The 17,314-nt window shown below is 35.5% G+C and overlaps 1 protein-coding gene across 17 annotated transcripts in view; it reads right to left on the minus strand.

The window, feature by feature from the left end:
• ZNF438 (zinc finger protein 438) overlaps positions 1–17,314 on the minus strand; it is a 178,253-nt gene that overhangs the window by 51,489 nt on the left and 109,450 nt on the right. Inside the window, exon 1 of one of the 17 annotated variants that reach the window (XM_081820818.1) lies at positions 4,245–12,196. The exons of 15 other annotated variants lie outside the window; for them this stretch is intronic. The gene's annotated coding sequence lies outside the window, so the exon portion shown is untranslated. Of the gene's footprint in view, positions 1–2,287; positions 2,456–4,244; positions 12,197–17,314 lie in introns of those variants that run through there. One more of the 17 variants, XM_081820819.1, reaches the window with a different exon arrangement.

Here is a 17,314-nt window from a genome sequence, read left to right on the forward strand (position 1 = left end):
TTTCTATAAAGAAGCAATATTCTCTGACTTCTTCCACAGTTTAGGTTCAATTAATCTATTTCCTAATGCACAATTTAATTCTCCAACACTGATCTACTTATATTGATTTAATGTCTCTGGACAGACTCAAAACTCTTCAAGGGCAGGGTCCAGGCTAGTCTTGTTCGAGCCTTGGAGGGGAATAAGTCTTCCAGAGGTATTTGATGAACAGACTTTGAAAGATATAAACCTAAATAAAAGGAGTTGTGAGATTTACAGATATTCAAGGGCAACACAGATCCTAAATAAAGATTATGTAACCAACGAACCAAAAAAGATCCACATCATAGTTAAAAATAGCACAAGGATAGAAGAAAAAGTTATTTGCCTAAACCATCGGTCTGACAAAATCAAAGCATATGTTCTCTAAGCACAATTGCCAAAAGCCTCCAGAGTTTGGCTATCTTATAAATATTAGGCTCTGAGTCACAAAGCCAAAGCCTTGAAAAAATAACCACAAGTAACTTCTGAAATGGGATTACAATACTATATAGTCTTAAGGTATGTTATCACAGAAAACTTGACCTTATTAGCAGATTCTCTCAGAATTCATTTTATTTCAAGAATCTTTTAGATTATGAGATGGCGAATATCCTTAAACACACACACACAGAGTCAGAGTTCCATTTTGACAATTCTTGAGAGAAATCCAAATCTTAATACTCTTTACTGAATATGTACGTTCTTTGGCATGTCTATACTTATGTAATCTACTACAGTTGAATTAAGTCTACTCACGAACTATCTATCCACTTTCAGCAGAATTTTAACCAAAGTGGAAGGTTATACTTTTTCTAAATCAAATCAAAGCAAGACAAAACTTCTCTAGCCACAAGGATAACTAATTAAAGTCATAGGCTTTCTTATGCAAGCGTACATCTTTTGTCAAAGCAGGACAGTATAAAAGGCAGGAGTTCATTCATCAAATCAAGACAACTAATAACCCACAAGCCAGCCATTAGAAAATTTTTTCTGCAAAAGGCCATATTTTCGGTTTTGTGGGCCCTATGGGCTCTGTCACGACCACTCCTTCCTGCTGTTATAGCATGAAAGCAGCCACAGACCATGTAATTTAATAAATGTGGCTATGTACCAATAAAACTTTATTAATGGATATTGGAACATTATATAATTTTCATGTGTCACAAAGCATTATCTTCTTTTGATTTTTTCAATAATTTAGAAATGTAAAAACTATTCTCAGTTTGCAAGCCATACAAAAACAGGCCCAATTTGGCCCATAAGCCATAGTCTACCAACTCCTGACCTAAACCAACTCTATAATAAACCTGGTTTATACCACTTGCTAGCCATGTAACCTTGTCCTTATTCCACCAAAAAAAGCCCAAACAACAAATAAAATCAACAAAAACAACAACCATAACAATTATAACATCTTAATTTGCAGGTGGGAGTTAGAGAGCTACTTTATTGGTCTAACCACAGTGGTGACAGCTAACACATATTTTGAGCTTGCTATGTTCCAAATAGTGTTCTAAACATTTTTTAAGAGATTTATTTACTTGAGAGAGATAGAGAGACAGACGGTGCACAAACGGGAGGGACAGAAGGAGAGGGAGAGAGAGAATCTAAGCAGACTCCCCAACCGAGCACGCCCAACTGGCAGCTCGATCCAGGATCCCGAGATCATGATCTGAGCCAAAATCAAAAGTCGATGCTTAACTGACTGAGCCACCCAGGTGCCCCTAAATAGTGTTCTAAGTGTTTTAAATGTGTGCTAATTCATTTAATTCTCACCATAGGGGCGCCTGGGTGGCTCAGTCGTTAAGCGTCTGCCTTCAGCCCAGGTCATGATCCCGGGGTCCTGGGATCGAGCCCCGCATCGGGCTCCCTGCTCAGCTGGAAGCCTGCTTCTCCCTCTCCCACTCCCCCTGCTTGTGTTCTCTCTCTCGCTGTATCTTTCTCTGTCAAATAAATAAATAAAATCTTTAAAAAAAAAAAAAAATTCTCACCATAGTCTTGGGATAGATATTTTATGATCAACATATTACAAATGAGGAACTAGGCACACAGAGGTTAATTTATCTAAGCTCACACAGCTAGTAAATGGTGAAGCTGAAGTTCAAGACAGGCCTTGTGCTCTTAACCACAAATGCCCCAACCTCAGAAATTTCCCCATTCTTTTCTTAAAGTTCCCATTTCAAATGCCAACTTTCAGAAATTAAAACGCACAGTGGAAGAAGCACATATGAAAAACAAACGACAATTTTCAGAAATTAAAACTCACGGGTGCCTGGGTGGCTCAGTTGGTTAAGCGACTGCTTTCGGCTCAGGTCATGATCCTGGAGTCCCTGGATCGAGTCCCGCATCGGGCTCCCTGCTCGGCAGGGAGCCTGCTTCTCTCTCTGACCCTCCCCCCTCTCATGTGCTCTCTCTCTCTCATTCTCTGTCTCAAATAAATAAATAAAAAAAAAAAAAAGAAATTAAAACTCACAATGAAATAAGCACATATGGAATACAGTGTAATATAGTTAATGCTGATAAGTAAAGAGCTAATCCTAAGGTTGAGCCTATACTGACAACAAGAAAAATGGAAACTTGATTCAAATGGATTCAAGCTTCAGTGTTCTCAAGGAAAAATTAGCGGCAATGGCTCGTGACTCCCTCTTGTGTGTATGTTGGCTGATGAGAACAGACATTGATGAGAATGCCCGAGAAGAGGGTTGTGAAAGGCAAGTCGTTATGATTTTCTCTAAATGACCCTTGATTCTCCTAATTTAAATTTGCCTCAAGCTTTGCTGTAAACAATGGCCTTTACAGATTTATAATATTTCTCTTATTACTTGTACACTAGCAGTAAAATACTAATAAAAAGGGAGATGCCTTTCTTGTACAGAGTATAACTTAACTTAAATCACAAGTCATTTGTATGATCTCTTTTCTTTGCCAGGTCTTTACTTGTCAGTTGGTTCTGTGTGCTGACATTCCAAATCTGAGTGGATACCCAATAACCAACTCTTCAAGGGTCATTTGAAAAACAATTTGAGGGTACAAACTAAAATTTATTTCAGTGTAGTCTTAAATTGCCAAAGTGGCTTTTAGAAATTATAATAAAACACTACCGCTCTACATAACTGCAGAATAAAAACATCTTTGAAGAACTTGACCTTTTAAGACTTTGGCTGGCCAAAGAAATAAGAATGCTAAAACTGAATTCATTCCAATTATTCCTCACTGGAAGGTAGTTACTTGCCAGAAAATTATTTCAGTCTGTTTCCATTACTTACATCAAATTGAAGAAACCTAAATGACAGATGATCTCTACAGCATTGGGGATCATCAGCAAGGCCAAGTACATTAAAATAAGACACTGAGGATGTAGACTAGGACAAAAGAGACTCCCAGAGAAAAACTCATCTGGCAAATATATAAAATTATTGGTCTAATTTTCTCAAACATTTTTTAAACTTTCCCCAAATATTTACCATCAGTAAATTGCATAGTTCTATATGATGTGACTGCCTTGGTAAGAAAGAGCTATTTCTTGACAGAAAAAAAAAAAATCCCTTTATAGTACTTGTAGTTGTTCATAACAAAGTATATACTGAAGGAATCTCTCTGGCTTAGCAATGGCCCTCCAACCCATTCACAGGGAAAAGTCCAACATCTTCCTCACTTCCTAGATCTAGGTTTTCACCAAAACGTGTCAATTTTATCTCCTAAAAAGCCCTTAGATATGTCCGTATCTTCTCATCTCCACTGCCAACTACCTGGTGCCAGTTGCTTTGTCATTCTCTGCAGAGACCACTGAATACTCTATTAACTGCTTCCTCTCCTGCTCCTTCTCTAACCAACAGGGCCACAGTCGTGTTTTCACAGTATCAATTAGAATGCACCATCCTAGAATGAAAACCACTGGACGCCACAGCACATCCATGAGGTCTTGCACGGGCTAGCCTCAGCCTGCTCCTCAGTTTCATCCTGCACTCTTCACCCTCACCTTCTGTATCCCAGCCACACAAGCCTTCCTTCAGTTTCCTAAACACAGTGTGGCTCTGTCGGCAGAGTCTTACACATGCTGGTTCCCCTTTCCCTGTAATGCTGCTTTTCTGCTGGCTAACTTGGACTCATCCTTCAGATCTCAAAGCAGGATCAACTCCTTAGAACTGTCTGACCTAGTCTGGTTCAGAAACTTCTATTAATAACCTCAGTGAATCCTGGACCTTTTTCCTCAGAGCACTTACCATAATTGTAATTTTACTTAGATAATGCCTGGTATCCTCAATACACAAGAAGCTCCAGAAGGCAGTGGTCATATCCCTTTGTGTTCACCTGGTACCCGAAACATCTGGCACAATAACAGAACACCTCGGAGGAGCTCAATTAATATTTATTTACTTATATTTGTGATAAAATTCACATACCATAAAACTCACGCTTTTCAAGTGTACAATTCGGTGTTTTATAGTATATTCACAAAGTTATACAACCACCACACCATCTAATTCCAGGATATCCCATCAACCTAAAGAGAAACCTCATACCCATTAGCAGTCACCCTACCTGCTTGTCCCTGGAAATCATTAATATTTTAATCTCTATAGACTCACATATTATGAAAATTTCATGTAAGTGGAATCATACAATATGTGGCCTTTTCATGTCTAACTTCTTTCACTTGGCATACTGTTTTCAAGGTTCATCAATGTTACAGAATGTACCAGTACTTTCATTCCTTTTTGTTGCCAAATAAGAAGCATTGTATGGATATACCACTTTTGTTTAGTTATCGACTGACTGATAGACATTTGGGTTGTTGCCACTTCTTGGCCATTACGAATAATGCTGCTATGAACATTTGTGCACAAGTTTTTGTGTGGACATATTCACTTCTCTTGGGTATAAACTTTGGAATGGAACAGGTATATTATCCAAATAAGTATAGGCTGGGTCATGGGGTAACTCTATGCTTAATCTTCTGAGGAATAGCCAAACTTTTCCAAAGCAGCTGTCCATTTACATTCCCATCGGTAATATATGAGGTTTCCAATTTCCACATAATCTTACTGAATCTTTTTTTTTTTTGTCCATTTTTAAAATTATGGCCATCCTAATGGGTGTGAAGTGGTATATCACTGTGGCTCTAATAACTATGATGTTGAACACCTTGTCAGGTGCTCACTGGCAATTTGTATATCTTCTTTGGCGAAATATCTATTTCTCACTTTAAAATTGGGGTTTCTTTCTTTTATTGCTCATGCTTTTCATGTCAAACTAAGAAACGATGGCCTAATCCAAAGTCATAAAGATTTCAAACTATGTTTTCCTTTCAGAGTGTTATATAGTTTCAGTTTTAGCTCTTACATTTAGACCTTTGATCCATTTTTAGTTAATTTTTGAAGACAGTGTGAGGTATGGGTCCTCTTTCATTCTCTTTCATGAGGATACCCAGTTGCTCCAGGACCACTGGGTGATAAGACTATTCTTTTCCCCACTGAAATGTCTTTACACTCTTGTTGAAAATCAATTTACCATAGATGTAAGGGTTTATTCTGGATTCTCAATCCTATTCCATTGACCTATATGTCTATCCTTTTGTCAGTACCACCCTATCTTGTTTATTGTATCTTTATAGTAAGTTTGAAATTGAGAAGTGTGAGTTTTCCTTTTTAAGATTGGTTTGGCTATTTTGAGTCCCCTGCATTTCCATATGAATTTTAGGATCAGCACAACTTCTACAAAAAATGGCAACTGGGATTTTCATAGAGATTGCATTGAATCTGTTGATCAATCTGGGTGTATTGCCATCTTAACAATGTTAAGTCTCCAAATTTGAGGGGACTAAGAGGTACAAACTTCCAGTTATAAAATAAGTAAGTCATGGGGATGAAAAGTACAGCATAGGGAATATGGCCAATAATACTGTAAGAACTTTTATGGTGACAGATGGTAACTACACTTATCGTGGTGAGCATTTCATAATTACATAATTGTCGAATCCCTATGTTGTACAACTGAAGCCATATAATATTGTATATCAACCATTCTTCAATTAAAAAACCGTAAGATGTCTTTCAACTTATTTTGTCTTTACTTTCTAACAACGTTTTTAAACTTTAGTGTATAAGTCTTGCATTTCTTTTGTTAAACTTATTGCTAAGTATTTCTTCTTTTTGATGCTATTATAAATGCATCTTTTGTTTTCTTAATTTCACTTCTGGAGTGTTCAATGCTAGTGTACATAAATACAATTGATTTTTATACTGATCATGTATCTTTTAGCTTTGCTAAAACTTGTTTATTAATTCTAAGTTTTTTCAGCTGGTTCCTTAAGATTTTCCATATTCAAGATCATACCATCTGCAAATACAGAAAGTTTTACTTATTTTTCGATTTGGATGCCTTTTTACCCCTTTTCCTTGCCTAAATGCCCTTAATAGAAGTGGCAAGAGAACACATCCTTATGTTCGTCCTGATCTTAGGAGGAGCTTTCAATCTGTCACTGGTAAGTACGATGCGAGTTGTGGAATTTTTGTAGTTCCTGCCTATTTCTACATTGTTGAGTGTTTTCATCATAAAAGGAACATGGATTTCATCAAATGCTTTTTCTGTCTATTAAATTATGATCACATGGCTTTTCCTTATTTTATTAATGCATTACATTGATTGATTTTCATATATTAAGCCAATCTTGCATTTCTGATAAAATCATCCCACGTGCCTTTGTTTATAATCCTCTTTATAGTTACTAGATTTGGTTTGTTAGTATTTTGTTGGCAATTTTTGCATCTGTATTCATAAGGAATACTTGTCTGTAGTGTCCTTGTGTTGTCTTCGTCTGGTTTCAGCATCAGGATATACTGGCCTAATCAAATGAACTGGAAAGTATTTTCTCCTCTTCTAATTTTTAGAAGACTTTGTAAAGCATTAGTATTAATTTTTCTTTATAGCTTTGCTAGAATTCACAGGTGAAGCCATCTGGGTTTGGGCTTTTTTTACTCTGTGGGAACTTTTTTATTATAATTCAATTACTTGTCAGTTCAGATTTTCTATTCCTTGAATTAGTTTTGGTAGTTTTGTCTTTTGGGAATTTGTCCATTTTATCTAAGTCACCTGATAATATGTTGGCATACAATTATTTCTAGTTTTCCTTTATAGTCCTTTTTTATTTCTGTAAGATCGGTAGTAATGTACCCTCTTTCATTGCTGATCATACTAACTTGAATGTCCTCTCTCTTTTTTCTTGGTCAGTCTAAATGTTTGTCAGTTTTATTGATCTTTTAAAGAACCAACCTTTGCTTTCATTGATTTTCTCTATTTTTTATTCTCTAATTCTTAAATTTATGCTTTAACCTTTATTTTTTTTTCTTTGTTTGCTTTAGTTTGCTTTTCTTTTTCCAGGTTTTTAAAGTGGAAGGCTCAGTTATTGATTTGCAATCTTTTTTAAAAACATAGATATTTATAGCTACACATTTCCCTCTAAACACTGCTTTCTCAAGCTGCATCCTATAAATTTGATATGTTGTATTTTAGGTTAATTTATATCAAGGTATTTTCTAATTTCCCTTGTGATTTCTTCTTTGACCCACTGGCTATTTAGGAATGTACTGTCTAATTTCCACATATTTGTGTGTTTCCCAAATATCCTTCTGTTACTTATTTCTAATTATATTCCATTGTGGTCAGGGAACATACTTTGTATGATTTCCATCCTTTTTACATTCCCTGAGGCTTGTTTTATAGCCTAATGGACAGATAGTCTATCCTGGAGAATGATCCATATACATTGAAAAGAATGTGTAGTCTGCTCTTGTTGAGTGGAGTGTTCTATACATGTCTTCTATACGTGTTGGAATGGAACCCACGCTGTTCTGATGTATTTAAGAGGGTGCTCATCTTTTTAAGTATACATCATTCCATTTCATATTACCCTAATGGTAAAAAGTATGCACAATAAAGTTCTCAGTTTGGATATGCTCTTAAACACACCTGTTCTAAAAAACTCTAAGGACAGCAAAGCAGGAAAAAAAATGTAACTGTTCTATGTTTCCTAATTAATTTCATATCTATCTCATGGGTGCAAATAAAGGATTGCAAAACACCCCGTAAATAAAAAAATTAATATGGAGTGCACAGTGAAATGTGAAAATGTTACTTCAAACAATTAGTACTAAAATTTAGTTTGCCCAAGCACTTTCTAAAAGAAAGATCCTATCATTTGATATAACCAAAATAAATTTTGTGATTAAGAAACTTCATTTATGAAACTGATATCTGGGAATTCATATGCATTAAAGATTATTTTAAAGTAGGCCTTATAAGGCAAGTCTGAAAACTGTGACAACTACATCAATGTGCACAAATTATATAATGTTTTTATTATGTGATGTCTCAAAATGTCTAGAAAATAAAACTTGACTTTCTTCAAATTCTTAGAAAAGATAATTGAATTTTCAAACTTAGGAGAAAAGCACAAAGCAACATTTGTATATCATGAAGGCCACATCTACATTTCTTGAAAAACACACACAGTATTTGGGATCTTAAGCAAAATTACAAAGATATCTGCCCTATTCTATTATATAATACAAAAGCTTACACTTCAGTGAAGTACTAAAAGATTCCTCAAAGTATACGTACACAGATATAACTTAATGACTACTAAATTAAAGTTACAAATCCAAAGATATGCTTAACTTTTGATTCTGATTATTATGTAATGAACACTCAGCACCTCACACTTACTATCCATGAGTTGCTACTAAATCATTGCCATCTTTATCTTTACTTGGTAACAGAAAAATCAGACTCCAAAAGTACATAAAAATCTTTAATTGAGAGCTCATGGTTCTGCACTGACATTTTATATTTAAAAAAAAAAAAATAGAACCCAAAGTCCAAACCTAATACTTGAAATGATAAAGGTCGCAAAATAACTTTTCCTTTAATTTTCTTTTCCTACTCCTTATTTCTACTCACTCTTCTTCACTTTCACCCGGCATCTAGCCTTACATCACATATCCTCTTATTGAAAGTAATAAAAACACTTTTCTTCCTTTTTAAAAAAAGATTTTATTTATTTATTTATTTATTTATTTATTTATTTTAGAGACAGAGAGAGAGAGCACAGCAGGATGGGCAGAGGGGGAAGGAAAGGGAGAGAGAGAATCTTAAGCAGGCTCCGCACTGAGCATGGAGACCAACATGGGCTCCATCCCATGATCCTGAGATCATGACCTAAGCTGAAACCAAGAGTCGAATGCTTAACCAACTGAACAACCCAGGTGTCCCCCAAACACTTTTCTTAATACTGCATGTTGAATCATTTTCAAACTTGTAGGAGGTAGTGTTAATGATACGAGGGTGCTTTCCATCCCAAATTAATAACACTGACTGTATGATCTAACAAGTGAAAAAAAATTAAGTACGGCAAAGGTATTTTATTAAGATTTTATTTATTTATTTGACAGAGAGAGAGACAGCGAGAGAGGGAACACAAGCAGGGGGAGTGGGAAAGGGAGAAGCAGGCTTCCCGCCAAGCAGGGAGCCGACACGGGGCTCGATCCCAGGACCCTGGGATCATGACCTGAGCTGAAGGCAGACGCTTAACGACTGAGCCACCCAGGTGCCCCAAATACGGCAAAGGTATTATAGAAGGAGCTGTGGCTTATGCAGTCACAGTAACCATCACAGACCACAGGCCTGATTCTAATAATATATTTGCCATGCTGTTACATCATGCCGTCTTCCAATTTTGACAGCCATAGCACAATACATCCACACAACTATGGTGCATATAAAAGGCAGTGATAACAACAGGGATGCAAAGAGATTTTTGAAACTGTCTTCATGACCAAAATAAAGGTAATGGCAGGCACACCTATTCTTATTCACAGTGTGCCTGGCTGGATCTTCTTTCACACTAGTTCTTGAGGCTCCATAGGTTCAACTAAGCAAGGTCCCGAAACGCTCTGTATTCTCCCCACGCCTGGGACACACTGGATGCAGAAAGACTGAAGGCCTTCCTAGGACATGCTTACCAGGAGCAAGAGTGGGAAAGAAGACTCAGCTGAAGCTACAGGCACAGGAAAGAGGAAAGGTCATATTTAAAGTGGTTACAGATAGCAGGCAGCATGAATCTCTAGAGAGAAAGATGAAGAACATTAGTGTTAATGAAGGCAAGAGCTGATGGGTGCTTAGGAAGAGACAAGAGGACTATGCTTCAGCAAATGCCCAGATTCCTCTAGTTCTCCAGTAGGCAACTAGAAGAGTCTGGTAATGTCCAAACATCCTTTTCTGCGCATTCAAGAAAAAGCCTCCTACAAACACAGGTGGGAAAAGAGGCAAAAATACAGTAGCAAGCACTTCCAAATCTGATCAGACTGCAAAGAAAAAAAAAATCTATTCAGTATGAAAAACTCTCAGCAGGGGTTTGGTAGCATGTTGGATGGAAAATCATACCTTAAAAAGGAAGCAGAGATTAACTTTATCTTTTAGTAACTAATACAGCACTCCTCTTTGAAAATCTTTGGTTTAAACAAAGTCTTTAGTTGAGCTTTTATAAAATATACTTAGCTCTACAGATCCTTTCACCCAGAGTATTCTTGATAAATATGATAAAATATATATATAATTTTAGGGGTGCCTGGATGACTCACTCGGTTAGGTGGCCAACTCTTGGTTTCAGCTCAGGTCATAATCTCAGGGTCATGAGATGGAGCCCTGCATCCGGCTCCACACTCAGTACAGAGTCTGCTTGAGATTCTCTCTCGCCCTCTCCCTCTGCCCCTCCCCCCACTAGTGTGCACGCTCTCTCTCTCTAATAAATAAATCTTTATATATATATAATTTTAAAGTATCTTTTAAAGAAATTTTTTGTAAACATTGTTTTTGTTAAGCAAATTCTAAATTAACAGAGTTAAAACTGAAGTTATTGTATTCAATATATCTTTCATATCAAAAATCAAAACTAAAATTTCATATATTCTAGAATTGAAAACATCCAGGGGAATCACTACAAAAAGTTTCAAAATCTTAGAGTAACATGGCTCTAGTAAATACAAATTTTCATAATTTAAAAAATCTGAACTAAGGAACAAATACATCAATTATGATTCATACTTCTCAGCTACATTACATAAATATAAAGTTTAATTGGGTAAGAGAAAGTAATTCTCTTGGTGCGTCAAAAAGGTGGGAGTCACTGTTATTTCAAATAAGAACATTTATCTATTTAGTAAAGGTTTACAAAAAAGTCTAAAATTTTATTAAAAATCCCTGATCAAATAAAATGTGTCCCACAGTATCATCAGAGCTGCAATGTCCAGCACTTTTTTACTATTTATTTAGTGAATTCCTCTAGGTTATACACAGTGCACAGCTTGCTTAGATATATATGGGTTCTGCCTTTAAAAAGCTAGTTAAAGTCTTGCTGGTGAAAAAAGGTCTTGTAGGATAAATAAAATGTATGATAACATGTGAATCACCAGAAGATTCTTTCAATGAAAGAATTTAAATCCCCACAAATGTTTTTTTCAGTTCTGAGGCATAATTGACAAAATTGAAAGATATTTAAAGTATACAAAGTAATGATTGATACATGTGTACATTGTGAAAGGATCCCCCCCATCAAGTCAATTAACACATCATCACCTCATACATGTAAGTCCCACCCCCCTTTTTTGGGGAGAACATTTAAGTTCTACTCGCTCAGCAAATTTCAGAATGATACACCATAGTCACCATGTCATACATTAGATCCTCAGACTCATCTATTTTACAACTGAAAGTCTGTACCCTTTTACCAACCTCTCCCTATTTTCCAGACACCCCAACCCCTGGCAGCCACTTTTCTACTTTCAACTTTGTCTATCAGTTCAACTTTTTTTTCTTCAGATTCCACATTTGTCTTTCTCTCTCTGGCTTATTTCACTTAGCATAATGCTCTCCAGATCTATCCATCCATTTGTTGCCACAAATGACAGGATTTCCTAAATGTGTATATGTATACATATATTTTCTCCAATCTTGCCAGTTTTTATAAAATGACTTATTTGTAGGACACAGAATTATCTTTTTTTCCTACTGGAAATATATCTTCAGTATACAGGTAGCAATTCATCTGGTCTTGGTATTACAAGACAGAGACAAATCCAATCTAAATGACTAAAAGGACATTAAAAACTTACCTATAACTTTAAATAATAGGTTAATTGTAACATTTAAAAAAAACTTGTCAACTGATATTTTAATTACCTATCATTTTATGTGGATATATGTGAAAGCTAAAAATCAATGTAGATTTTGATGAAATACCACTCAACAATAAAAAACAAACTACTGATGCACGCAATTAGATGAATATTAAGGGAGTTATGCTAAATAAAAAAGTCACTCCCAAAAGACTATATACTCTAAGATTCCATTTATATAACATTATTGAAATGAAAAAAAATTATAGAAATACAGAACAAATTAGTGGTTGCCAGGGGTTAGGGATGGGAAGATGGGGTAGGTGAGCGTGGTTATAAAGGGGCAACATAAAGAATCCTTGTGATGGGGAACTGTTCTCTTCTTGACTATGGTAGATAAAGGAAGCTACTCAAGTGGTAACAAGTTCATAGAAACTAAATATATACATATGCAAATGAGTTCAAGTAAAACTAGGGAAATCTGAATAAGACCTGAACTGTATCAATGTATCATGGGGATGGTATTCTAGATGTTAACATTTTGGGGAAAATGTGTAAAGATTACACTGGGTGCCTATTATTTCTTATAACTACACGGGAATTTAAAATCATCCCAAACTTAAAAGTTTAATAAAAAAATAGCTTCAAGGTGCTCAGAGCACATTCTCAAAGACAGTTATTGAATTGCCTATCCATGACTACAGAATTCCAGTTTCTTAAAGTAATCTTCCTCCAGTTTATCTACATTCCACTTTAGTTGGTGTCAGCCCATGAAGAAAGGCAGATTTTGGCAGACAAAGGGAGAAGTGTCTTGAGGTTGTAAAGAACTCAATAAAAACATATTAATATTTTAAAAAGTAGATCTTGAAATGTACTTGAAAGTTTGAGATCATAATGACATAAACAAGTATTTATGACCTAAAAAGATCTGCCTCCTTTGGTACTTTGAAGTATTAAAAAAAAATCACATAGAATTAAATTACAAAGCTAACACACTTGTTTATGCAGCTGGTCTTTTTTAAAACTGAGGAACTTTAAACCTACAATTCTAATAGGCTTACTGGTGACACCCCAATCCTTTGAAAAATAAATGAAATATCATAAATCATCTGACGGTTCTTAAGCTTAGATTTTTATCATCACTCAGATGCTTTAAAAATAAAAAGCAATATGAAAGGCTAGGATCTTGTTTTGTGCCTTATAAAATTTAAGACAGAAAATAAATCATACTATTAAACGTCATTTAGAACCCTAACTTCAATACTTAGGATTCAATTGGTGTAATATTCTTGGTCATTCCTATGAGAATTCATGCAAGTAGAGTAGCTTTTCTTACAAAATATTTCAGAACTCTGGCACTTCCTGTGATAAATGAAGCAATAAGGCTTTGGAATTGCAATTGGGTATATTTAAGTACTTCATATAGGCAACCAGACTGTCATCCTGCTGGATATGTAGCACTATGAATTTATTATTTGGCATCCAAAGGAATGTTTAAATACTTATAAAGAGTAAAGGGCTAGGGTAAGCCCTTTTAATTTCAAGCTACAAATTCAGGACCATATTAGAGCTACAGAGTTCAACCTTTATTTTCTGACAAGTTTATGTAATGAAAAATATTCACGGATTTTGCAGGAAATGTTGAAATGAAAAATCTATAAATACCTCAAAAATGTTTAAGATTCAACAAAAGAACAGTAAGATCTACGTGTTAGCCACAGCATCCTGAGAATTTTTATCATGGCTAAGTTTCAAGAAAATAAATTATGGGACACATTCTCCATGACCTGATTGTAAGGTACCTTTATGACTGGTCAATGATCAATTCAACTGACATTCCAATTCATAAAAGTATGCCTTCAGAAGTCCCCTGGAGTAGCATTAGGGGAGTGAGGTCAAAGCTGGACCTATATAAGACTGTCATCATTTCAGATCTCAGTGGTTTTAAATTCATTTTTAAGATACAGCTACCAAAGTGGTAGCCTCCAAATAAGGGTTTAACTAATGTCACATTCCTATCAGGCTGTGCACAGGCATTTGATACACATTTTAATAAATGGTTAACTTCTGAAATTTTGCATATCATTGCTAATGAAAAATTCTTTAATTTAAAAATGTATCTTTTTTTCTCATGAAATTATCAAATATTCAATATATCAAAGAATATTTTAACATGTGTAAGTTATAAAGAAAAATAATAAACACTCTTCCCACTAGCCATTTTAGGTAATAAAACCTTACTAGTAACTTTGAAGTTGCCTTTATGTGCTTTTTCATTCCAATTCCAATCCTCCTTGCCATGCCTTCTTCCCCTACACTGAATTTGTTTTCTTTGCTTTCCTTTATAAGAAATGTATCCCTAATCAACATAGCATGCAATTTTTCAAGATTTTGGATGAAATTATATTGGTTGGAATCATATTGGGAATATTCTTATATGTTCATGAGATTCATCCATGATGGTATGTTTGAATATAGCACAATTTATGCCTTCTCCTGTTGATGGATCTCTCCGTTCTTTTCAGTTTTCTGGAATATTGTCATATGTTTCTCTGTGTACATCTACAAGAGTTTCTATGCCTCAACATGGAATCATTTGGTTGGCATATGCACGAGTAATTAGATAATGACAAATTGCTTTATATGGTTGATCCAATTTACACTACCACTACCAAGGGTGAGAGAGGTCAGGATACTCCCCTTGCCTACACTTTTGCCTATCTGGTGGATATAAAATAGTATCTCCTTGCGATGTTTTTAAAGCTCTTTTTTTCTTTCTTTTGAAGTAAAATTTACATAAAATAAAATGCACGAATCTTAAGTGTACTATTCCATGAGTTTTTACAAATGCATTTACCTTTGTAACCCAAACCATTACCATCACCTCAAAGAAAGTTCCTTCATAATCCTTCCCAGTCAATTCCTGCCCATTCCCTAGACAAAACTACTCTACTCTTTTCCCTCCTAAAAGTTGCTTGTACTAGAACTTCATAAAAATGTAATATTGTACTGTATGTATTCTTTTGTATAAGACTTCTTTCAGCTAGTATAAGATTCATCCACGTTGTTGTAGGTATCAGTATTCTGTTTCAATTTATTGCTGAGTAGTATTACCTGACCCCCAAAGTCATGAACATAGTCTGATTTTTTCCCCCAAAACCTTACAGTTGCAGCTTTTACATTTAGTAATATAATCCATCTCAAATTAACTTCTGTGCTTGGTGGAATATAGGAATTGATATTGATATATATATATTTTTTCCCATATGGATATCCAGTTGTTCCAGCAGTATGTATTGAAAAGCTTTCCTTTCTCCTTGGGTTGCTTTGAATCTTTGTTTGAAATCAAATGACAAAATAACTGTGGGTCTATTCTGGCTTCTCTGTTCAGTTGCATTTATCTTTTTGTTGATCCTTACAGCAGCACCACAATGTTTTGGTTATTGTAATGTATGGTCATGTTATGAGGTCAAGGCCTCCAGCTATGATTTTATGATTGTTTTGGAAATTCTCAACTTTTATATTTCCACATAACTTGTAGAATCACCTTGTCAATTTTATTTAAAAAGCCTGTGTGGGGGGAGAAAAAAAAACCTGTGTGAATATGGTAGGGATTATGTTCAATCTATAGATCAATTTGAGGATAATTGTCCTTTAATTGAGTCTTCCAATCCATGAACAAGTCATGTCTCTTCATTTATGCACATATTCTTTAATTTTTTCAGTAATGTTTTACTGTTTCCAATGCAGAGATTCTACAGGTCTTTTGTTTAATGTATTCTTTTTTTTTTTTTTTAAGATTTTATTTATTCATTTGAGAGAGCGAGAACACAAACAGGGAGGAAAGGCAGAGAGAGAGGGAGAAGCAGACTCCCCACTGAGCAGGGAGCCTGATGGGGGCTCAAATCCAGGACTCTGAAATCACGACCCAAGCCGAAGGCAGATGCTCAACCGACTGAGCCACCCCCGCACCCTATTTAATGTATTCTTAAATATTGTATAATTTTATTAAAAATGGGAAATAGGATTATTATTGATAATCTCAATTCAAAAATACTCATTACTTATTAGGGCTGCTCTATCATATACTCTCTCTTTGGAAATATTAAATACATCAAATTCTGAGCAATTTTGTCTAATAGTACATAGTACATTCTGTATAGTAAGACAAGAATTTCTAAAAATGGGACAAGAACTCTACAACTTGGCAGTAAAATGAAGAAGTGGATATAGTCCAAGAGCATACATGCTGGGAATAGGGTCAGAAAATTTCTTTAATCCACTCTCACTTGAAGTAAATTCTATGATGGGTCAAGAAGGGGGTTAGATATATGATGACTTCTGTCTAGAGTTGTCTAGAATCTAGATCCTTGAAGCATGGACTCTTTGTTAACTATTCCAAAGCCAACTCTTTTTTTGACTTCTGGCCCGTATAATCATGACAAAGCATTTCAAAGTACTTAGCTTTGAGTTTGAGCAGATCTAACACAGCTCTTTGGTCTCTGCTAAAGACAGGCCTGTATCCACAGGCACTTAGGTTTCCCACTTGGCCTTCTTTCTATTGCAACTTGTTTGTTTCACTTCTTCCACTTCACTATTCCCCTTTTCCCCCATTCTCTGCTTCTTCCTGGCATCACTAATTTCATTTCCATACCTTCACTGTCTGATTCTTCAGACATCTGTATTTATCAGGATCTAAGAATGAATATATCAAATTCCTCATCATCACACCAACTCTAAAAGGTATCCCTCTTGGCTTTCCTTTTATTTTTTTAATTTTGAATCCAGTTAGTTAATATAGTGTTATATTAGTTTCAGGTATACAACGTAGTGATTCAACAATTCCACACATCACCCAGTCATCATCATGATAAGTGTCCTCCTTAATCCTCATCACCTACTTAACCCATCCCCCATCCTCCTCCCCACCAGTAACCATCAGTTTGTTCTCTATAACTGAGAGTCTGTTTCTTGGTCTCTCTCTCTCTAAGATTTATTTATTTATTTGAGAGAGAGAGAGCATGAGTGGGAAGGGCAGAGGGAGAGGGAGAGAGAATCTCAAGCAGACTCCACGTTGAGCACAGAGCCTGATGTCGGGCTCAATCTCATGACCCTGAGATCAT

This window comes from Leptonychotes weddellii, chromosome 5 (assembly GCF_054177405.1).
Source record: "Leptonychotes weddellii isolate Sample4059 chromosome 5, ASM5417740v2, whole genome shotgun sequence".
Lineage (NCBI taxonomy): Eukaryota > Metazoa > Chordata > Mammalia > Carnivora > Phocidae > Leptonychotes > Leptonychotes weddellii.